The following is a 26,192-nucleotide window of genomic DNA, read 5'->3' as shown; positions in this document are numbered from 1 at the left end:
AAGTAGTGGGTTGATCAGCTCCATCTTTACAATTGCTATTTATATACAGTGCATTCCGCTTCATCGGGTTGCCTATTTGCGGGGACTTTTTACCCGATTAACCGACTTACCCGATAAGCCGAAATGCTTGTCGCCATCTTGGATTTGGTCCGTAATGGTAGTCAGACTTGGGTCGATTTTGGATGAAAATATTTGCGTTATTATTGTTAATAAACGGTGTTTTTGTTTGTGCTTTTACTGATGTCAAGTTGTCAGATTACTATTACTAATTGTATAAAAATGTGTGTATTAAAATAACAAAACCTTAATGATTTTCTTATTCGCGGCACAGTACAATCGTAGCACCTCAAATCGGGGGGTCATACATCCCTGTTTCATCCATGTGTTCCTAATTTGACATACGATCTAAGGACTCGCCGACAATTACATCTAAAATCATTTATGTTTATCATAGAGACATTCTTATGTTCGCTTTGAAGTTTAAAATATTCCATATTATTTCCAATTACCAAAGCACAGAGATCGGAGAAACCGAGTTTATTTAGGTCGTTTCCTGTGGTATAAATTTATACGAACTTGACACTGGCAGTCACTGATAAAACAACACGAAATCCAATGTAATATTTTTTATTAACCAGTTCTAATCCTAACCTGAATAGGAATTATGAGCTAACGTCGGGCGTCTGTCCTTTTACTGCTCGCTACTGATTTTTAACTCACCTGTGTATCGGTGTCGTCACATTTCCCCGTGGCGAACCCCTCACTTTGGATTCGCCACATACAGTAAGCGGTGATATCAATCGATCTGTAGCAATATCAGACCCAGGTAAAAACTTATTGTTTTGGTTTTTGCTTCGAAGATTTTACATCCCAGACGTAAAAGTTTAATTGTCTAGTCGCTTAATTATGCTTTTAAAACCCCATTACGTTTTGCCTGCTGCTGACTCTAAAAATAACATTTAATTTTACCCACAATTCTTAGTCGACTTCCTGTTGGGGAAGAACCACACGAGGCAGAATCAACAACAACACAGTTCTGAACATGACAAAACCCCGACATAACATTACCCTTTAAGGTAATATTTAACTGTTTTTTGACATTTGAACCATCAAAATTACACTATTTGTTGATAAATGTCTAAAACTTAAAGAAATACGCGATGACTTTCGTGAAAATCGGAGCATTTCTATTTTTTTGTCCCGATTGTTCTATTCGAATAACCGAAAAATACGACTTTTCCAACCCAATTAAACAAATTTTTTTAACATGATTTAAGAGAAAATGGTTTTGGTTTTTGAAATTTTACCCAATTAAACGAAATACCCGATTAAGCGTTACCCGATTAAGTGGAATGCACTGTAATCATATGATAATTCTTTAATGGAATGCATATTAAAATTCACCTTTAGTTCAATTATGTGTTATTAAGATTTTGCACTTGATGAACACTTATGATGGTATCCTCTATTCTGACCTTACCAAGCATAGATTCTGGTAATCTTATGATTCTATATCCCTCGATCTGCCCTTGTTGATGTGGACCTAATAGATTCTGATAATCCTATGATTCTATCCCTCATTCTAACACGATTCGTTTGCAAGGCGTGTTTTGATTGGTTACGGACCATGTTCTAATCTGCGATAGATTCATGATCTATCGTGTTAAGCCAGTCGCCTCGTTTCTAATCAAAACAATATGGCGTCAAGTTCGACTCGTGAACATGAAATTTGGTTTAAACTCTCGACCTATCGGTCTCGAGTTCAAACCAAATTTCATGTTCTAATCGCCAGTATAGCCCCTCAAAACAACGTACTATCCCCTAAATCTGCCCTTGTTGATGTGGACCTTATCAAGCACAGATTCTGGTAATCTTGCTAAAGGCTGTTAATTACCTCCAAAAATTTCACCTAACTCCCAACAACAAGATTTTTAGGAGAAGTCAATAATATGATTGTAGAGACAAAGGACATGTAGTGCAAGATGGATGACAAAATATGATGAGGAGCTTGGAGACATTGACATATAATTGAAAATGTGTTTTCCGAAATGGCAGACAAGGCAGCCATATTGGAATTATAAAAGGCCTGAAAAAAATGACACTTGGTCAGGACAAACTCATGATAGGAATCATTTCAGATACCATTGAGTTTGAAAAGAAGTTTAGGGAAGGCAGATGGCAGATGGAGGATGACACACAACAGTAATGGTGATAAAAGGATGGCTATGATTGGTCATCCTGACCCTTCAGGTCAGACGACTTCTAAGTGTAATGATTCTGAAACTCATAGCAAAAGAGGACTTCAAAGACATGTTACTTCATTTGAAATTTCTAACAAAAAAACTAGCCTATCACATTTAAAATGAATGCAGAGTGAATTTTTTTCCAATAATTTTGAAAAAGAGAAACCAGTGGTATAAGTTATGTATAACTAAATGCTGTGGAAATTTGAATAACATTCATATTCAACAGATCAGACAGAATAATCAAAACGTATTAATTAAATCCACATTAACTTATATAATCACCTTGCAATCTAATACAATATAATACAGTAATTGTTTAATGCACTGCCATTGAGCATACAAGCCCTAACCAATGCAGTCATTTATATTGTAACTATAACCTATCAATTGAGTGTTTCAATGTTTATTAACCTTAAAGCCTTTTAGCTTTAAGTATTACATTCATAACACTAATAATATACAATAATTTACAGTTCATTACAGTGATGGAAAATCAAATAAATTATACATTTCAATTATCAAGCTTTTGTACATTGTTAATTAATTGATGGAAAGTTGATTGCTACTACATTGACCAACGGCAAAATGCGCAATAATGGTAAAAAAAACAAAAAATATGAACATATGTAATTAAATTGAAAAGTTACGTGATAAAGAGAAGCCGGTTTTACGTTATCAATTGAATGTATTAACAATAGTCAGTGAGACAAAGCCTAGCCATAGGTAGAGTCAAGTTAATGATGCAACCAATCAAATACATAACTTTGTGTTAGAGAAGACATTTAAATATCTTTAGCCAAATTGACCCCTTTAGACATGCCCCTAAGCCCCCTGGAGGTCAGCTGGACCATTTATAGTTTTTTTTTTAATTCCCACCTCCTAGGGATGCTACCAGTCATATATGATAGATATCCATCACTTACTTTCAGACAATTAATTGTTTATAGCAATTTAGCCAAATTGGCTTTTGGCCTTGCCCCTCGGGCCCCCAGGGGGTCAGCCCCACCATTTCTAAAATTTTGAATCCTTACCCCATAAGGATGTTACCAGTTGGATATGAGCAATATCCATTGCTTATATTATTTAGTTTCAGAGAAGAAGTTGTTTACATCAATTTAGCGAAAATGACCCGTTTTGGCCCCGCCCCTAAAGGCCCCAGAGGGTCAGCCCCCACCATTTGTACAATTTTGTATCCTTTCCCCAAAACGATGCTACCAGACAACCACGAGTGATATCCATTGCTTAGTTTCAGAGAAGTTGTTTATATCAATTTAGCCAAATTGATCCCTTTTTACCCCATCCTCTGGCCCCCGGGGGGTCAGCCCCATCATTTGTACAATTTCTAGTCCCCATCCCATAATGATGCTACCAGTCAAATATGAGCGATATCCATTGCTCAGTTCCAGAGAAGAAGTCGTTTACAATATGATAAATGTATATTATATCAATTAAGCAAAATTGACCCGTTTTGGCTCTGCCCCTCATGAGCCCCTAAGGGGGTCAGCCCCACCATTTGTACAATTTCTAGTCCCCACCCCATAATGATGCTACCAGTCAAATTTTGTTCAATTCCAATCAGCGGTTATGAAGAAGTCAATTTTTGACTGACGGACGGATGGATGGACACCAGACGCCACGGTATGACATAAGCTTAAGCTCATCTTTGTCCTTCGGACCCGGTGAGCCAACAAAATACCTAACAAAATAACTAGTATATAATTACTGTACAGGTCTTCAAAAATTAAAAATTCATAATGAAATCTCTTGTATTGGTCTTCATTAATTAAATATCAATAAAAAATACATACCGTATTTGACCTAATAAGGGCGCCTACCCTAATAAGGGCGCCCCTACCTTTTTTCAAGGAAATAAATCTATGACTGAGTGTCAAAATGGTGTTAAAAAGTAATAATTCATGTGAAATATTTTACTACTTATGTGTTCAATTTTCTTCAGCAAATTAAGTAACTGGAACACATGTTTTCGCCACATTTTGTGTATTCCTACAGGCTACATATGACATGTCAGTGCAAAGTTCTCAGCACCCAAAACTAAACACACATACAAATAATAACTTACCATCTTTATTTGAAGATAAAGTAAAGACTTCATTCTTGTTGATAAATAACTTTTGTTCAGAACAGAAAGCTAGTAAAAGACATTGTAAATCAATTATTAGGTCAAAGAAAACGATGTCTGATATGATCTGGGAAATCACCTGTTTCTATAAATAGAACACAAAAGAGTTCCATTTGAACATAAATGGTGGAACACACGTTCTCTGGTCTAAAGATCAGCTGGCATGGTTTACAAGTTTACAGGAGTATTCAAGTGATGTTTAAGCTTAATATATGATAATGAATAGATATCTTCATCTGGAATATTTTTATGACTGAATATTTTACCGTTTCCACAACCTTGGGTATTCTGCTATAAGGTATAGTCTGTTTCATAAAACTTCAGAATAACTAATCTTAATAAGGGCGCCCCCACTGTCATTTACCCGCGCCCTGCGCCCTTATTAGGTCAAATACGGTAGTGTAAATAAGTCTTCAAAAATAATTTAAAGAAAAAGAACTATATGATAAAAGGTATTTTATCATTACCAGGTATTCAATTTACTAAAACTACCTGTTGTTCTAACATACTTGATAGGCTACAATATTATTTATCGCAAAACAACCATATATCACCCTTTTATTTACCACAGTGGTTGCGTTTTAGTGGAACAATGTACTTTAAATTTGGAATTAGTTGATAATGTCGCATGTGCGAGAGTTAAGATGACATTGATGAATCACGTTTTTACCTGTATGACTGACGAGCAAACTTGAGCAAGTGGAAGAGTGGTGTGAATTTAAACGACAGCTATCTTTGTGATACAATACTTTGTGCTAATGTACTGTAATTTCATTAAATTTTTTCGGCATCATAATTTTACATGGCCTCCCAGACAGTTGTTTTAAGCTGACCTGACAAATACAGAGAACTCCACTGACATAATTGCTGTTATGATAGTGCATCATGTCACACAATCCTTTTGACTTGTAGGCCAAACATTATGCCTGGACAGCAAAAATTCTCACTCAGTTCCCATCCTTCTTTATATATGTTATAGTCTCGATCATAAACGTCTCATCAATCTTGGGGTAACCCATTGTGTGTATCGATCAGTCCAGAGATCCCAAACGATGAACCGGTGTTTATCACATATAACATGGCAAACCAATATTACATCGAGATTTGTCAAAAATAAAACATATTTTCTCTGTGAACAGTTACATGATTTTTTCCAGTCAGTTGAATATTTATACAAACTATCAAATGACATTATTTTCATAGACTTTTTTATCTGAGTTAGCCAATCAAATTCTGTGCCAACATATTGAGCATTTGAGACTTATTAAATACATTAATGGATATATATATACAGTGCACTCTGTCCAAACCGGACTCTGTCCAATCCGGATATTTGCCAAAACCGGCCAAATAATTTGGTCCCTGAAAATTCCCATCTTTATTTAAAGTAAATAAACTCTGCATAATCAGGACTCTGTCTATTCTGTAATCCGGCCATATATCCCGGCCCCATTCCTTCTGTATACTAGTAAATCTACTCTGTATAAACCGGCGTCGGTCCCATTGATGTTTCCCTGGTAGCGCGCGGTAGCTTCAGGGGTTCCCGACGAGTGTTTATACAGTTGTAATTGCCGCACAGGTATATTATTAATTGACCAATAAACGCCATTGTCCACAGGTGGCTATGGCAGGATAATCACCTAAACAGTTATTAGGTACAATGGAGAATTCATTTTGTCAATTAATACCCATAATGTTACGTGTTTGTCAATGTATCGTAATTAAGAAATGTTTCACGCGCTGCCTGGCTTCCCCTTCGCGGACCTCACTACACGAAGGTACCCGGATGAGGAAGTCGAAGATGATGGTGATGACATACCTTTTGTATTACTCCGTTTCTATTATCAACAAACATGGATCTCACGACAGCCGCTGACATTAAGGACCAATTAGATTTTGAGGCTTATTCCTCAGATTGGGAATTTGCACTTGTAGAAAGTGTCAGATCGGTTGATTGTTCGGACTCGGTGAAAGGCCTCTTAAAACAAGCAACAAGCAGTGATTTTTTTCAACCGATGTAACGTACACATAGTGTCATATTGCCAGTGTTGAATATGCATGAATAATGCACAATGATGATGATCTTCTTTGTAATATATCTTTTTTATTATTATTTTTTTTTTTTGCATTCAACGACGATATCAAGTAGAATCTCTACAATCCGGAACTCTCTACAAACCGGCCTTATTTTCTGGTCCCAAAGGTGTCCGGTTTAGACAGAGTGCACTGTATACATATATATATATAATAAATTGCTATGATAATTGTTCTTACTAACTCAAAAAAAAATAAGATATGTCCAAAGCAGTTTTAATTTTAAAATGTAAACTGTTTGTATTAAAGCATGAAAAGAACATGAACTACCCATGACCCACATGTATCCATTTCTCAAAGCTTATTTAACAGTCAACTTTAGAGGAAATTCATATTCTGAAATGTGTGAAAGGATGGTCACGCATAGACATAAGTGTATATACATGTATTTCAGATTAGGAAGTGTATATACATGTATTTCAGATTAGGTTATGGAAGCACATGCACTTAGAGTTAAACTCAACCCCCATCTAAACAGTTAACTTTAACATATAAATTTGGTTTGTCAATTAAGTTTAAAAAAATCCAATTAGCCATTTAGTAAGGTATTATAATGATAGAAACCCTGTGCTGATCGTAAGGTGATCTTCACTTATACATAGATATGAAACAGATTTGGTGATAAAAGCACTTGCAGTAATATTTATAATTAAACAATTTGGAGATTAAAATACCAATGTTCGGATGCCTTTGCCAAAGTAGAAACAGAAAATGATATCATTAACATATGTCTAGGTTTGTGACATCCCCGCACAAGACATAAACAACAAACAGTGGTATTGCTAAAGCAATATAATGTCCCTCACCCACCACCGGTTTAAAGTTACAGTGACCTAGATGTTGACCCTGAAACTCAAACCTGTTTCGAGATATTTTCTTTTTTTATCATAGTTTTAGTTTTGATCAAAATTCCTCACGGATTGAAGCTGCTACAGCCCTGACAAGTTTAGCTTGATATACATATGGGTATGCACACTACAAGCTCCATACATACGGGTATGCACACTACAAGCTCCATACATACGGGTATGCACCATAGACTGACGGAGAGGAAATCTATAGTCCCCTAAGTTTCACCGGTAGAGAACTATAAGCAAACCAATGAAGCATTTGGTTATGCTAAAGAAAACTCAAATATAAAATGCTAAAACTAAGATACTATTAGAATGGTATGGTTTTAGAAACTGAAAATTGTTCTCTCTACGATTGGTCCAACTCAGGTCTTCAGACCAGACTATAGTTCCAGTCTAGTCAAACATCCAGACTTTAGTCTAGACTTATGGACCATAACCCAGTCTAGTCTAACATCCAGACTTTAGTCTAGACTCATGAACCATAACCCAGTCTAGTCAAACATCCAGACTTAGTCTAGACTCCTGGACCATAACCCAGTCGAGTCTAACATCTAGACTTTAGTCTAGACTAATGAACCATAACCCAGTCTAGTCTAACATCCAGACTTTAGTCTAGACTCATGAACCATAACCCAGACTACAGCTCCAGTCTAGTCTAACATCCAGACTTTAGTCTAGACTCATGAACCATAACCCAGACTACAGCTCCAGTCTAGTCTAACATCCAGACTTTAGTCTAGACTCATGAACCATAACCCAGAATACAGCTCCAGTCTAGTCTAACATCCAGACTTTAGTCCAGACTCATGGACCATAACCCAGTCTAGTCTAACATCCAGACTTTAGTCTAGACTCATGAACCATAACCCAGACTACAGCTCCAGTCTAGTCTAACATCCAGACTTTAGTCTAGACTCATGAACCATAACCCAGACTACAGCTCCAGTCTAGTCTAACATCCAGACTTTAGTCTAGACTCATGAACCATAACCCAGACTACAGCTCCAGTCTAGTCTAATATCCAGATCCAGACTTAGTCTAGCCTCATGAACCATAACCCAGTCTAGTCTAACATCCAGACTTTAGTCTAGACTCATGAACCATAACCCAGTCTAGTCTAACATCCAGACTTTAGTCCAGACTCATGAACCATAACCCAGTCTAGTCTAACATCCAGACTTTAGTCTAGACTCATGAACCATAACCCAGTCTAGTCTAACATCCAGACTTTAGTCTAGACTCATGGACCATAACCCGGTCTAGTCTAACATCCAGACTTTAGTCTAGACTAATGAACCATAACCCAGTCTAGTCTAACATCCAGACTTTAGTCTAGACTCATGAACCATAACCCAGACTACAGCTCCAGTCTAGTCTAACATCCAGACTTAAGTCTAGACTCATGAACCATAACCCAGTCGAGTCACACATCCAGACTTTAGTCTAGACTCATGAACCATAACCCAGACTACAGCTCCAGTCTAGTCTAACATCATGACTTTAGTCCAGACTCATGGACCATAACCCAGTCTAGTCTAACATCCAGACTTTAGTCTAGACTCATGAACCATAACCCAGTCTAGTCTAACATCCAGACTTTAGTCTAGACTCAGGAACCACAACCCAGTCTAGTCTAACATCCAGACTTTAGTCCAGACTCATGGACCATAACCCAGACTACAGCTCCAGTCTAGTCTAACATCCAGACTTTAGTCCAGACTCCTGGACCATAACCCAGTCGAGTCAAACATCCAGACTTTAGTCTAGACTCATGAACCATAACCCAGTTGAGTCAAACATCCAGACTTAGTCCAGACTCATGAACCATATAACCCAGTCTAGTCTAACATCCAGACTTTAGTCTAGACTTCTGGACCACAACCCAGTCTAGTCTAACATCCAGACCTTAGTCTAGACTCATGAACCATAACCCAGTCTAGTCAAACATCCAGACTTTAGTCTAGACTCATGAACCATAACCCAGTCTAGCCAAACATCCAGACTTTAGTCCAGACTCATGAACCATAACCCAGTCTAGTCAAACATCCAGACTTTAGTCTAGACTCCTGGACCATAACCCAGTCTAGTCAAACATCCAGACTTTAGTCTAGACTCCTGGACCATAACCCAGTCTAGTCTAACATCCAGACTTTAGTCTAGACTCATGAACCATAACTCAGTCTAGTCTAACATCCAGACTTTAGTCTAGACTCCTGGACCATAACCCAGTCTAGTCAAACATCCAGACTTTAGTCTAGACTCCTGGACCATAACCCAGTCTACAGCTCCATTCTAGCCAAACATCCAGACTTTAGTCTAGACTCCTTGACCATAACCCAGTCTAGTCAAACATCCAGACTTTAGTCTAGACTCCTGGACCATAACCCAGTCTACAGCTCCATTCTAGCCAAACATCCAGACTTTAGTCTAGACTCCTGGACCATAACCCAGTCTAGTCAAACATCCAGACTTTAGTCTAGACTCATGAACTGTAACCCAGTCTAGTCAAACATCCAGACCTTAGTCTAAACTCCTGGACCATGGCCCAGTCGAGTCAAACATCCAGACTTTAGTCTAGACTCATGAACCATAACCCAGTTGAGTCAAACATCCAGACTTTAGTCTAGACTCATGAACCATAACCCAGTCTAGTCAAACATCCAGACTTTAGTCTAGACTCATGAACCATAACCCAGTCTAGTCAAACATCCAGACCTTAGTCTAGACTCCTGGACCATGGCCCAGTCTAGTCAAACATCCAGACTTTAGTCTAGACTCATGAACCATAACCCAGTCTAGTCAAACATCCAGACTTTAGTCTAGACTCCTGGACCATAACCCAGTCTAGTCAAACATCCAGACTTTAGTCTAGACTCCTGGACCATGGCCCAGTCTAGTCTAACATCCAGACCTTAGTCTAGACTCATGAACCATAACCCAGTCTAGTCTAACATCCAGACTTTAGTCTAGACTCCTGGACCATAACCCAGTCTAGTCTAACATCCAGACTTTAGTCTAGACTCATGAACCATAACCCAGTCTAGTCAAACATCCAGACTTTAGTCTAGACTCATGAACCATAACTTAGTCTAGTCAAACATCCAGACTTAGTCTAGACTCCTGGACCATAACCCAGTCTAGTCTAACATCCAGACTTTAGTCTAGACTCATGAACCATAACCCAGTCTAGTCAAACATCCAGACTTTAGTCTAGACTCATGAACCATAACCCAGTCAAGTCAAACATCCAGACTTTAGTCTAGACTCCTGGACCATAACCCGGTCTAGTCTAACATCCAGACTTAATTTAGTCTAGACTCATGAACCATAACCCGGTCTAGTCTAACATCCAGACTTTAGTCTAGACTCATGAACCATAACCCACACTACAGCTCCAGTCTAGTCAAACATCCAGACTTTAGTCTAGACTCCTGGACCATGGCCAAGACTACAGCTCCAGTCTAGTTAAACATCTGACTCCTGGACCATGGCCAAGACTATAATGTTATCTGTCATTTGTAGTTGTGTATAACCTCTGGACATCTGACACATCATATGGATACTGAGGCATCACAGTGTATACATATACTGATCTCTCTCTCCTATAATGGCTGTCCATTAATGATGACTGTAATACAGATACCATCTCTACTGTTACTATAGATATAATCATTGGTTCTTCATATTTCCTACCCCTAGCTCTGGACATAAGAGGCTGCTAACAGAAACATAATGAACATTCCCTCTTGGAAGGGAATTATAATATCAGGTGTTATTTTCTATGGAATCTTTATCTATCAGAGGAAAAAGAAACCAGAATGTAACAGGAAAAGGATCATCCCTGATGTTCGATGATTGAACCAAATGCTGAATGTTTTATAAAGACTCAACGAAGAAAAGATCAGACGGAAAAGAAAGTCCCAGAGGTTTGCAGTTCAGATTCGAGGGAAAGGAAGTAATCTGGGCATGGAGCAAATTTAGGCAGGAGCAATACTAAGGTCCATAGGATTTAAAACTTTGATTGAAGGAACCAGGACTTCGAAACCTACAATAAACTGAAAGTATGTTCTGGGATATGAAGTCTGGCTTTAAAAGGACTAAAGCAAATAAAGTTAAGTCCCTGCATCATAAAAATAGCAGTTTGAAGCTTAACATTATTTAAAGGACTGGAGGAAAGGAAAGTGTCTGGGCTTTAAAGCCTGGAGTGAACAAAAGGAACATCCCTGCAATTTGAAGCATGACTTAAAAGGATTGAAGCAATGAAAACCTTCTGGAATTTAAAGCCTGAATTTTAATTAGGAGAGGAAAATCCCTGGCATTTGAATCCTCGACTGAAGGACAGGAAAGTTCTTAAGGTTTTAAGCCTGAACTTAAGTAATTATAGAAAGTCCCTGGAGTTTTAAGCCAGGACTCCAGGAGTGTTAAGTTCCGGTGAAGCCCGGGCTGAAGCAAAGAAAACTCCCTGGGGTTTGAATCAATGGATTGAAGTAAGAGAAATCCTGAAGCCTGGACGGAAAGAAAGGAAAGTCACTGATCATGAGGTCTGATATCTGGACTGAAGGAAAGGGAACTACTTTGAGTTTAAAGCCTGGATTTGACGTCTAGACCAAAGGAAAAGAATGTTGTATTTTGGTCTTTTGTCTTTCTGTCCTTTTCTAGAATCTACAAGCTGACAGACATCATGCAGAGACCCTCTATAAATGGACACACAATGGTCTTGTTTAACAATAAGCAGGATAAACTTAATCACCTGATCTTCAAAAACATTCAATATATTTTTAAAGTGGATCAATTGGCTTTGTAATAAACAAATTCTACAGAAATAAAATAAACACCACCTTATTATGCTGAGATTAAACACAATGGTCAGTGTGTTGGTACCTTCCACAACAGCATATCGGGTTACTGTCCGTTCCAAGCTCTGGGTGTGTTTCTTGTCCAGCTCAATCATCTCTAAGCTTGAGCAAACAGCCAGTGACCGAACCAACAATAGTTAAAACGCAAATTGACCACAAAGCCTGGTCCATGTCAACTTTAACCTTTCTTATATGTCAACTTTAACCTTTATTATTCACAAAGCCTGTCTTAAAAAACTCAACTGTATATAGATATTCATAGAGAGAGAGTTTCATGACCTTTTCTTTATCTAATTAATGTTTCTAACTAACATACATTTTGTAAATCATTTTTTCTATTTTGGAATACTTAATATATGGACAATTTATGAAATTTATGAATGCGTGGCCAATGTTTGACAATGAACGTGTATACAGTATATATTTTAAAAGGCAGAGTACTTCACAAAATCAAATGAAAGGTAATATCAATCCTGGGCCATTAACTTTTCAATGAATTAAAATCAATCAAGCCATAAACAATGGGCTATAACTCTGTTTATATATATATTACAAGTATAACACGCCATAAACAAAGGGCTATAACTCTCTATATATTTTTTACCTAAACAACATGCCATACACAATGGGCTATTACTCTCTATATATATTTTACCTAAACAACATGCCATAAACAAAGGGCTATAACTCTCTCTATATATATTACAAGTATAATACGCCATAAACAAAGGGCTATAACTCTATATATATATATATTACAAGTATAACACGCCATAACAAAGGGCTATATAACTCTCTCTCTATATATATATTATACATGTATAATGACACATTAAACAAAGGGCTATAACTCTGTATATAATTGTGTGTATATGCATGTACATGTATACAGTATGGCACAACACCCATTTCATTAACCAACACTGTTATCCATAGAGGTCTTCACACAAAACATTTGGCTGTTGTAGTGTGATAAAGATAAGATATTCCTAGAAAATTTGAAATTCGGATATAAAACAAATTTGATGATGATGTGTCTATTTGGACCTCAATGAGATGGATCAACAAACTGTACTTTTAGCTAGATTGGATGTTAACTGCCTATCTCTAATCATTGTTGTTGGTATTTGTTGGTCTTTTGTGTCTTCTCTGGTGAACAAATAAGTAAGTACAATTACATCCAGACATTCAGCAACAGTCCTGATATTATTACATTTTGGGACCTTAAGAAGATTGTTTTCTTAAACAATTTTACTTTTTTGGCCAAGACTGTCTCAAACTCATTCTTGGTAAATTTCATCTCTACCCAACTTAAGAGAAAGCTTAAGTCTTTCCGTACTAATGGTATTCTTTCCAGATTCCATACCAGAAATAGTTATTACCCCAGAAGTTTAAAATGGCAGACTACATGTCCATATTTGGTGAGTTTTTAGTTCATATAGAAACAGGTTTGAGTGTTATCTTCCTACAACATTAGTGGGAAATGTTTCACTAAATTAGATCTAGATGTCGCACTGAACACTATGAAATGTCCTAGACACTCAGATATCTATAATGAAAATGTAGCAAGCCAACATATTGTTTATATCAAAACAACCTATTGAGCAAATATCACCTATTACTTTAACAGAAACGAACGAAACAAACAAGAATTTATCAACCAAAATGTTTGCTTCAAAAGACTTGAAAACCTTTTATATGTCATTGCACTGGATAGTTGTATGTGTCGGGTGCTGTTTTCAACAAATCAACATTTAAATAGCATCAGCTTAGCCTTCGACTATTGTCGACAGTGGGAAAGACGGAGCTTCATGAATGTACAAAGAGGGAGCTTGAAATTTTGTCAACTTTAGTCGACAACGGGGAAGAGGGAGCACATTTTAATATTGACTATATTCGACAATGGTACTGAAAGAGTTAAAATGCAATTTGATGCACATACTCTGCATGCATGACAAGATACAATAATGATACTTGAGTTTGCTGTAGTACAAAAGTGCTCTCCTGCCAATATTCTGTTATTATATTTGACTCACCTTGGGGCTGTCAGCTCAGGTACACCAGCAGATAAACTTGTTCAATCAATTCTTTGTAAACAGGTCTTTTAATTTGTTCAACCTAGAAACGAGGAAACAGACAAACATTAAATTAATTTTACCAGAATAAAACAAGGGATAAATCACTTGAACAACAGAATACTTCAGCCTCATTCTTGATAACAATCACGCCCCAGCCTCATTCTGGATCCCAATTACACGTTAGAATCCAGCTGGATTCCAATCACAATCCAGCCTCATTCGGAATTCCAATCACAATCCAGCCTCATTCGGAATTCCAATCACAATCTAGCCTCATTCGGAATTCCAATCACTATCCAGCCTCATTCGGAATTCCAATCACAATCCAGCCTCATTCTGGATTCCAATCACACTCCAGCTTCATTTTCAATTCCTATCATACATCAGCCTGTTTCTGCATTCCAATCACATTCCCATCTCATTCTTGATTATAATGACACTGATCTAGAAGTTCTTTCTGAATTCCAATCACACTCCAGCCTCATTTTCAATTCCAATCATACCCTAGCCATCAATGTTTCTGGATTCTAATCACATTCCCACCTCATTCTTTATAACAATGACACACTAGCCTCCTTCTGAATTCCAATCACACTCAAGCCTCATTTAGAATTCCAATTACACTCAAGCCTCATTTAGAATTACAATCCTATCCAAGCCTGTTACTGGACTCCAATCACATTCCCACCTCATCCTTGATTACAATGCATGACACTCTAGCCTCCTTCTGGATTCCGATTACAACCCAACCTCATTCTGGATTTCAAACACAATCTAGTCTCATTCTTGATTGAAATCACACCCCAGCCTCTTTCTGGATTTCAATCACTCTCCCACCTCATTCTAGATTGTAATCACACTCCAGCCTCATTTTGGATAACAATCACTATCCAGTCTGGTTGTGATATTAGCATATACTATGACCCCAACATCACCATGGGCAACACACACTTGTCTCATTCTGTGAAAGGATCACAATCAAAATCAATGTAGATTAAAATTGTCTTAGAAATATTTTCATTTGGTTTGTTTTATTTATAATGTCCTATTAACATTCAGGGTCATTTAAGGATGTGCCAGGTTTTGGAGGTGGAGGAAAGCCAGAGTACCCGGAGAAAAACCACCAGCCTTCGGTCAGTACCTGACAACCGCCCCATCTAGGTTTCGAACTCAAAGGTGGAGGGCTAGTGATAAAGTGTCGGGACATCTTAACCACTCGGCCACCGCTGCCCCAGATAAAGAGGAGATCGAAAATGACAAATCTAGATATAGAAGGGTGTAAAAAATGATGGAAGTTAATTCAATATACAAATACACAGAAACTCAATAGAGTGATTATTTTTTAACCCAACCAGAAAAATAATGTAATTCTTATGGTAGATCAATGTAGACGTATAGGTAAGAATAATTGTATGTATGGTAATAAATGACAGTCAGCATAAAAGTAGAGCTCAATCACAATGAAACACAATAATTATTGGATATATCTCACATGTTTTACTCTCTCAGAGTATGTTCCTCAATTGCTCACCTGCTACTAGAGCAACTTTGAAGTTGATCTAGGTCATTTATATGCAGATACTAAATAATGCTGATTATACCACTTACCACTTTATTATCAGAGAAGATTAGCTAGGTTTATTCATGTAAGTAAATTTTGAAGGCATACATTCCATCATACTATTGGTCAAATATCAGGTCTTGGGCGTCTCTTGGCTATCACAAAATATTTGTTTAAAATTTTCAACATATTTCACCCCTGTGATCTTGAATGTAGGTCAAGGTCCTTCATTTAAATAGACATGGTAGCCCTTCACACAAGTATATCACCTCCCTGAGCCCCTTAGTTATTGAGAAGTCATTTAAAGATTTTAGCCTATTTGACCCGTGTGACCTTGAAAGTAGGTCAACGTCACTCAAGATGCCACACCACGGCACAAGCTCACTTACCCTTCGGGCAGGTGAGCTAAAAATGAAATGGTTGACCTTGAGGTCAAGGTCATAAGAAGAAGTAACCTATACCATATTCAAGGTCAAGGTCATAAGAAGAAGTAACCTATACCATATTCAAGGTCAAGGTCATAAGAAGAAGTAACCTATACCATATTCAAAGTAATAAGTACACTGTACTCTCATGTAAAGGGAAAAGTTTCCAAGTGAATTCTGAATGGAAACTTTTTGTTCATTGATATAAATAAATGTACCTTCAGATTGTAGCAAATTCAGACACAGAGCCTTTAGTTAAAATAATGATATTCGGAGATCAATGAAAAAATTCAGCTTTTTACATGTTTAATTAACATAAACATCCTGTTTTCCTGAAAAAAAGCTGGAGTTGCACTTACAGGAGCAGGTGCACTAATTAGGTCAAACACAGTGTAGTTAGGGGTATTCATACAATAGCATATATTAGTCTTAATATTCTTCAGCTTTGGTTGAAATGACACTGGTGCTTTCTGAGAAACTTCAATGAACAGACCCTCTCTAATTGCTTGGTAGATGTAAAAGAAATAATTCTGCTGAAATTAATTTAATTCATTTCCTTTCAACTTGATGAACTTAGGGAATATTTTTTTGGCTCATTCAGTAGACTGTTGGTCCAGTTTTGATCCCTTGTTGATACATCAAAATATATTGTGCTTGGCTAATGAATCATAAATATCAGTATAATGTATCGGCTATATATTTTGTGAGATATGTTTTTATTTAGGTTCTTGTCATAATAATCAGTCAGTTTTCCCCCATATGTCTATGACGACACGAGATCCCAGAAGGACCTTGGCTCCAACCATTAAATTATCTTTTTCTTTAAGGTTCAAATAAATCTTTGCTCAATAAAAAGAAGAAACCATACAATGAGACTGTCCCCATGCAGAAGGGGATCCATTCAACAAACTGGACACTCATATACCCTATAGATTAAGAGGTATAAGGTTGTACATGTATCATTAAGATTGGACATACAGTTTACCTCTTAACTACAGTATAGCTTAAGCTTCCATTTTGCATTGAAAGATCTTTATTGGTTCTATGTAAGACTGCATGATCTTTTCTCTAGCTCTCCTTTCTTTCCACTTTAACTTTACTCATTTGATAACAAGGGGAACCAACATCTGAAATATTAGATAAGTGTAAGAACTTTCTGTGAACACGAAATATAGCAATAACAAACTTCAAAATCCAAGATGGCTGCTTGTCGCCCATTTTCTTATCCAATCAAACAGACACCAAATTGAATGGGCACAACCAGGGACCAAGGGAAACCTATATATGCAGTATGTGAAACATCAAACCAATAAGAAAGATCCATGAAAAACGTTCTAAAGAATAGTGAAAAAAATTAATATATTTAAGCGTCACAATTCAATTACTGTCAAAATTGGAAATGACAGCCAGTTGGCCATCTTGTTTTCTAATCAGTCTCAAAATTGCATAAACATCGATGACACAGCAAGGGACCCAGGGAAACTCACACAAGAAAGAGTGATAACAAGGATTACAGACAGACATATTGGATGGACAGAGGGATGGAAGGACAACAAACCATGGACAATAATTAAAGGGTGATTTGAACACATGATAAATTGTGTCCCAAAAAAAAACACATATTCAGTAATTAAAATGAAGAAATATACCAATACACTTGATTTAACTAAACCTACATGTACACATATTTTGAAATACTAGCAAGACCTGAGTAATATATGACACAAGTCAACAATGTATTATGGTCAAACCAATACAGACAAAATATTTTGTATTGATGTATCAATAAAAAAAAAACACCTCAAAAATTCTTAAAAAAGTAATAATTCTCCGAGAATTAAACATAACAGTATTTTTAAAATTACAAATTATTCTACTGAATCAATATGTTTACTTTTTGCCAGCCATTTAATCAAACATTTTTAATGTTATCTCAAATCTCTCAGATAACCCCAAGACTCTGCTTAACTAAAAGTAAACATTCAGTTGCAATGGTGAAAAATCCAACATCAAATATACTCGCCGTTACCTCTATTACTTGGATATCTCAAAGTTTTTTTTATTTATGGACGGCCTGCTGACTTTGAGATTATGACAGAGTTTCAACTGTATTTTCTATAAACACTATAATTGTTATTGAAACAATAATTAATTGACATTCCATGCCAGAATAGATTCTGTTTACTATTCATTATTTAATTATATTTCACGATAATTCCTTCACCAGTTTTACTGTTTTGTAAATCAGATGTTATATTTGCTATTATATATCATAAACTAAAGCTTCATGGGCCTCAAGGCATTCATTCATGTTTATTTGGACGGCAATCTGAATGTTTATTTGGACGGCAATCAAGTTATTCATATTAATATAAATTTGACATGAATTTTATTTCTTGCTTAATTGAGAGATTAATACTTACCGGTATCACATAATCCAGCAAAAACAAAACTAATATTCCACAAAAATGATTCCCTGAGAAGAACAATACTCTAATATATTAAACAGTCAATACTTCCAATATGGATTCCAATTTGAGTATAAACACCACTGGTCAATCCTGCTGACCAACCTCCAGTGTGTTGACCAATTCAGTCAATATACCCTGGTTCATGTACAATCAACAAAGTGGAATCACAGTAATGGTTGATTCTTAAAATAGCTTCCAATGGCCGGCTGTGGCTGTGTAGTACAGCATGTGTACTACTGACTAAGGATCTCTGTTGTCCACACACATGCACTAGTTATACACATGAACTAGTCTCACCTTGGCTGAGGGAGTCATGCCCTCCACAGTCTTTTCAGTACAACAACAGCAAGGACATGTAGACAACAAACTGTTTTTAAACAGGAAGTTATGATCCTATAGATACTGATATAGCCTGGTCAGTTACTCCACAGGAACTTCAACCCACCTACCACTTCCTCCCATAAAAATACACTCTTCACACAAATGGTCACTTCCTGGGCAGTGAAGAGCTAACTAGCTCTACGTGTCAAGGTCATCAATATGGTAGCCAGTACACTAGGCATGGCCAGACACTACAGTTCAACCTCCCTACTCTGACATTGTGTTGACCCTAAATGTTACATAATTGGCCAGGCAGGGTTTACTGTGAATGGCCTACATATTTGCATGGTCAAGCTACAGTGTGGATGGGAAAGATTAGAAGTATTACAACATGGCACATTTTATGCAATTTGTATACACAGGTTACTATAATGATAGCTTGTTATCACAACAGAAGTTCAGGACCTTGGCACATATATAATGGATAAAAAAAACCCAGATCCCACGAGAGATCTTGGCACAATAAATGAATTAAAACAACAGTTCTCAGGAGATCTTGGCACCATAATGGATTAAAACAGCTTAGAGATATCAGAAGAGAGAGAGAAAAAAGGGTGGGTAGGGGGGTTGAGAGATAAAGATGCTAAAGTTGTGCCAGAAAGTTCAAGCAGTTTAACTATGTAGGTATATATTTAGAAATGAACATTTATCAAATATTTTAAAGTTTTATGTGTTCGTTCTTTAGCAAAAACTGGGGACAGGGTTTACACAATATTAATTAAATTTTCCCATTTTTCCCATTCAGTAGTAAATTTCTCAATAAAGATAATTCACCTTTATTAACAGCAATATATATTTCTGTTTATAGTATGTATCTTTGATAAGGTTATTGAGTGCAGCTACTGACAGTGATGTTTGTACACTCAGTAAATCTCGGAAACAATTATAATGGATTAAAACAGAAGATTCCGGGAAATATCTTGGTTTATGTTATGAATCACAATGATAGATCTCATGAGAGCTCTTGGCACCCATAATAGATCAAAACAAGAAATCTCAGGATTGAGTTTGGCACCAGTAATGGATCAACACAAGAGATCTCAGGAGAAATCTTCACATCCATAATGGATCAAAGGATAAATCTTCACACCCATAATGGATCAAAACAAGAGATCTTAAGAGAAATCTTCACACCCATAATGGATCAAAGGAGAAATCTTCACACCCATAATGGATCAAAACAGATCTCGGGAGAAATCTTCACACCCATAGTGGATTAAAACAAGAGATCTCAGGAGAAATCTTCACACCCATAATGGATCAAAGGAGAAATCTTCACACCCATAATGGATCAAAACAAGAGATCTAAAGAGAAATCTTCACACCCATAATGGATCAAAACAAGAGATCTCAAGAGAAATCTTCACACCCATAATGGATCAAAACAGGAGATCTCAGGAGAAATCTTCACATCCATAATGGATCAAAGGATAAATCTTCACACCCATAATGGATCAAAGGATAAATCTTCACACCCATAATGGATCAAAACAAGAGATCTCAAGAGAAATCTTCACACCCATAATGGATCAAAAGAAGAGATCTCAGGAGAAATCTTCACATCCATAATGGATCAAAACAGATCTCAGGAGAAATCTTCACACCCATAATGGATCAAAACAAGAGATCTCAAGAGAAATCTTCACACCCATAATGGATCAAAACAAGAGATCTCAAGAGAAATCTTCACACCCATAATGGATCAAAACAAGAGATCTCAAGAGAAATCTTCACATCCATAATGGATCAAAACAAGAGATCTCAGGAGAAATCTTCACACCCATAATGGATCAAAACAAGAGATCTCAGGAGAAATCTTCACACCCATAATGGATCAAAACAAGATCTCAGGAGAAATCTTCACATCCATAATGGATCAACACAAGAGATCTCAGGAGAAATCTTCACACCCATAATGGATCAAAACAAGAGATCTAAAGAGAAATCTTCACACCCATAATAGATCAAAGGAGAAATCTTCACACCCATAATGGATCAAAACAAGAGATCTGAAGAGAAATCTTCAAACCCATAATGGATCAAAACAAGAGATCTCAGGAGAAATCTTCACATCCATAATGGATCAAAGGAGAAATCTTCACACCCATAATGGATCAAAACAAGAGATCTCAAGAGAAATCTTCACATCCATAATGGATCAAAACGAGATCTAAAGAGAAATCTTCGCATCCATAATGGATCAAAACGAGATCTAAAGAGAAATCTTCACATCCATAATGGATCAAAACAAGAGATCTCAAGAGAAATCTTCACATCCATAATGGATCAAAACAAGAGATCTCAAGAGAAATCTTCACACCCATAATGGATCAAAACGAGATCTAAAGAGAAATCTTCACATCCATAATGGATCAAAACAAGAGATCTAAAGAGAAATCTTCACACCCATAATGGATCAAAACAAGATCTAAGGAGAAATCTTCACACCCATAATGGATTAAAACAAGAGATATCAGGAGAAATTGTCACACCCATAATGGATCAAAGGAGAAATCTTCACATCCATAATGGATCAAAGGAGAAATCTTCACATCCATAATGGATCAAAGGAGAAATCTTCACATCCATAATGGATCAAAACAAGATCTCAGGAGAAATCGTCGCACCCATAATGGATCAAAACAAGAGATCTAAAGAGAAATCTTCACACCCATAATGGATTAAAACAAGAGATCTCAAGAGAAATCTTCACACCCATAATGGATCAAAACAAGATATCTCAGGAGAAATCTTCACATCCACAATGGATCAAAACAAGATCTCAGGAGTAATCTTCACATCCATAATGGATCAAAACAAGAGATCTAAAGAGAAATCTTCACACCCATAATGGATCAAAACAAGAGATCTCAAGAGAAATCTTCACACCAATAATGGATCAAAACAAGAGATCTAAAGAGAAATCTTCACATCCATAATGGATCAAAACAGATCTCAGGAGAAATCTCCACATCCATAATGGATCAAAACAAGAGATCTCAGGAAAAATCTTCACATCCATAATGGATTAAAACAAGAGATCCCTCTTGTCAAAGACTTGTGCATGGATGTTAATACAATTACATCCCTCATATAAACATGATGACAGGCGACAGATTATAATCAAATAGTGGAAACAACTCTTGTTTTTATCGATGGCTCATTGATATTTATGCATGACAACTTGATAGGCAATCACTGCACTACAGATATAAATTAAATAGGGGAGACAACTCTTGTTTATTGACACATCCCTGATGCATGCATTATAACTTAATTAATAAGTTCATCTCTGCACTCAAGATATAAATTAAATAGGGGAGACAACTCTTGTTTATTGACACATCCCTGATGCATACATGATGACTGGATAAATTAAATAGGGGAGACAACTCTTGTTTATTGACACATCCCTGATGCATGCATTATAACTTAATGAATAAGTTCATCTCTGCACTCAAGATATAAATTAAATAGGGGAGACAACTCTTGTTTATTGACACATCCCTGATGCATACATGATGACTGGATAAGTCATCCTGGTCACTACAGATATAAATTAAACAGGGGAGACAACTCTTTTTTATTGACACATCCCTGATATAAACATGTCAGACAACTCGAGAAGTAAACTTGCTCGCCAAAGACACAAATAAGAACACACTCTTGTGTTTTGAAAATACTTTACACCACTGATGAAAAGGGAAATAAGTCAATATTGTATTGATTTCTAAATCACAGAAGTGCCGTTCCCGACATTTATCCAAAGCAACTGTCAATAGTATACATGTCTTATTAAGACTTACTGTCACATTTTTACCAGAAATGAAAGGAGATTACCACTAAGTGTTAATTGACTGTCATCTCACACAGATTTAATGTAAGGGATATGGCCCTTGACTTTCTCATAAACACATATAGCAGTGAATTATATCAGAAACATATGTCAATATAGAGACTTACACAGGTCGGTATCTTACAGTACAAGGTATTTTCATATTCATCTTCTCAATATTCCAGTAATATTGGAAAACCAATTAATTATTCTTGGCTGGGGAGAGAAGAGGGGAATAATGGGTATCACAAGTATCATATTGACCGACTGATTATGGATTAATATATTGACAGCTAGACTATTGCTTTCTGTTGTAGACACTATAGTCTGATAGTGTTGTGGAGGGATGGCATATCTAAATATATATATATATGAAATAACAAAAAAACATCTGAGACTTTGCCGCTGGGCATTTTGCCCTCTCAGGCTTCTTCAGGGATAAGTCCGTTTGAAGAAGCCAGAGAGGGCAGAAAGGGTTGGGGATTCCTTTTTCTTATATATACATGTAGTACCCAAGCATGAGGTACCATTCCATCTCCAAACAAAACTATGTAAGTATATCTCAAAAGAATTAAGGCACTATTTTTTTAAGTACATTAGATATTTTACATTGCTAATTCAGTGACCCTCAAAAGAATTAAGGCATTATGTTTTTAATACATTACTTATTTCACATTGCAAATTCAGTACCCTTTAAAGAATTAAGACATCATGTTTTCTAGTACATTAAGTATGTGTTTCACATTGCTAATTCAGTACCCTCAAAAGAATTATGGCACTATGTTTTTAGTACATTAAATATTTCACATTCACATTGCTAATTCAGTACCCTCAAAAGAATAAAGGTTCTATGTTTTTTAGTACATTAAATATTTTACATTACTAGTTCAAACTGAATATTTCACCACTGGAGGGCCTCACTAACATTCAGCATCGGCCACAATCGTCAGCCATTCTTGTTGGCCATTCTTGTCAGCCATTCTTATCAGCCATTCTTATCAGCCATTCTCATCACCTGTGCCCAGCAAGACGGATTAACAGTATCAGTGAAATCACAATAATATTATATGTTATGTTCAGTCTCACACCCAATTTGATAAGTGTTTGAGGAGTGGACACAATTGTCTCATAGTACCCTTGTGTGTAGCCAATGGAAAGCCATTATTCTCTTATGATGTGATGTTCTAATATATAGGTAACCTTGGTAAAAACTAGCTGCACCGCTTAGCAACTGAGACCATCTCTTTAGCTCGATCGGTTGATCGTAAGACTAGTAAGCCAGAGGTCCTGGGGTCGATCCTCAGCGGGGGCTGTGATTTAAATTTAATTAATCATGGCTTCCGTTACATTGGCGCCAATGTAGGGAGGATGTAGTTAGGATGCTTATTGCTGCTTATGAAAGCATCACTGTTACCCCTGGATAACTTGAGGACAAGTTCTTTCCTGGAGTAGGGGCCGCGGTGGCCGAGTGGTTAAGGTGTCCCGACACTTTAACACTAGCCCTCCACCTCTGGGTTGCGAGTTCGAAACCTACGTGGGACAGTTGCCAGATACTGACCGTAGGCCCGTGGTTTTTTTCCGGGTACTCCGGCTTTCCTCCACCTCCAAAACCTGGCACGTCCTTAAATGACCCTGGCTGTTAATAGGACGTTAAACAAAATAAACCAAACCATAAGGGTCTGAATGATCTGGATCTCATTTACTCTTGAAGTTCTTCTTATCTAAATATATATATATATCAATACATGTATTCATGTTTTTTTTATAGGATATCTCAATCATAAAAATTATTTAAAATTTATTATCAACTATTCAAATATATTTCAATCATTTCGATGAATTCTATATAATGAATATCAGCAATGCAAGAAAATGAATAATTCATATCACAGTATTCATGAACAATCATGAATGTTAATAAATTTGTAAATTATTCATAAAAGTTCATGAAGAGTTCATAGATATTTGATGAATATTCATGAATATTTTTTCATGAATCAAAAACTACCAATGTCCTTAAATGTTCATGAATCATTCATTAACTCAAAAATACCATTATCGAAATGAGATGCTAAAAAAGATATCCCGATCAGATGATCAGATCATTAGGTGTTGAAATCACTTCTGTCTGATTCCTTGGAGGCCCCGACTTCTAACATAAGAAATAATTCACAGTAATCAATAATGAATATTTATATACATAAGTATACTTGTCTGATTGACATCAACAAATCACTGGTGAGCGATTATAATTGTAAACCAGCTAAAACTCTGAACCTTCAGTACCGTACTCAGAATAATTACTGAACAGACCGGTACATCAGTATAATTTACACAGATCTTAATACAATCGATTAGCTTAATCACTCTGGTATGATAATAGGTATAAGCAGTATCTCCAGGATACATCATAGTACGATTAAATTACTATACACCATATTGAAATTGTTTCGTTTCTAAAAATATACCTTTGGTACCACTTAAATTTAAAAAGAAAATTTGTGGAATTTGAATTGAGGTTTGGTTTAAATTGGTTTGGTTTATTTTGTTTAACGTCCTATAAACAGCTAAGGTCATTTAAGGACGGCCTCCCGTGCATACGACATGCATGCGTGTGGTGAGTGCGTATGTTTTGGGAGGCTGGGGTATGTTCGTGTTAAGTCTCCTTGTGATAGGCCGGAACTTTTGCCGATTTATAGTGCTATACCTCACTGAAGCATACTGCCGAAGACACCCAGCAGCACACCCCACCCGGTCACATTATACTGACAACGGGCGAACCAGTCGTCCCACTCCAAATATGCTGAGCGCTAAGCAGTAGTAGCAACTACCATTTTTAAAGACTCTGGTATTGTCTCGGCCAGAGGACAGAACCCAAAGCCTTCCTCACAGCGGCGAACGCTCAACTAAAGGCCATATGCTATATAAGTTGCTCAAATTAAACAAAGATGTACGCACATATGGGGGCAATATTTCCAAAATGTTGCATTCGATAATCTGTACATGCCATTTTTGTGACGATGAGGCAGTGTGTAAGCTATTGGTGATATAAATACACTGTAACTACACACAGTCTATCTATATATACTATAAGTATGTCTTGAAATAAAATCTCTGTATTATATAATGTTGAGAATGTATGATAATACAGTATATGGTGTGAATGTCTGACACCTCAGCGCCAATTATTTATACCACACCCGATTTGAAACCTTGTTGATTAGTCTAGTCTGGCAGTGTCACTGTCTGTT

At 36.6% G+C, this 26,192-nt stretch overlaps 1 protein-coding gene across 3 annotated transcripts in view; it reads right to left on the bottom strand.

The window, feature by feature from the left end:
- The window catches only part of LOC117318131 (retinoic acid receptor beta-like), a 71,996-nt gene extending 52,771 nt beyond the window's left edge, over positions 1-19,225 (bottom strand). Inside the window, exons 1-2 of one of the 3 annotated variants that reach the window (XM_033873138.1) lie at positions 18,678-19,225; positions 14,227-14,308 (exon numbers count right to left, since the gene is read on the bottom strand). The gene's annotated coding sequence lies outside the window, so the exon portion shown is untranslated. The remainder of the gene's footprint in view (positions 1-14,226; positions 14,309-18,677) is intronic. The other 2 variants (XM_033873133.1, XM_033873134.1) reach the window with 2 other exon arrangements.
- Between the last annotated feature and the right edge of the window lie 6,967 nt (positions 19,226-26,192).

This window comes from Pecten maximus, chromosome 19, assembly GCF_902652985.1.
Source record: "Pecten maximus chromosome 19, xPecMax1.1, whole genome shotgun sequence".
Lineage (NCBI taxonomy): Eukaryota > Metazoa > Mollusca > Bivalvia > Pectinida > Pectinidae > Pecten > Pecten maximus.
This window is presented reverse-complemented; position numbering and strand designations above follow the sequence as displayed.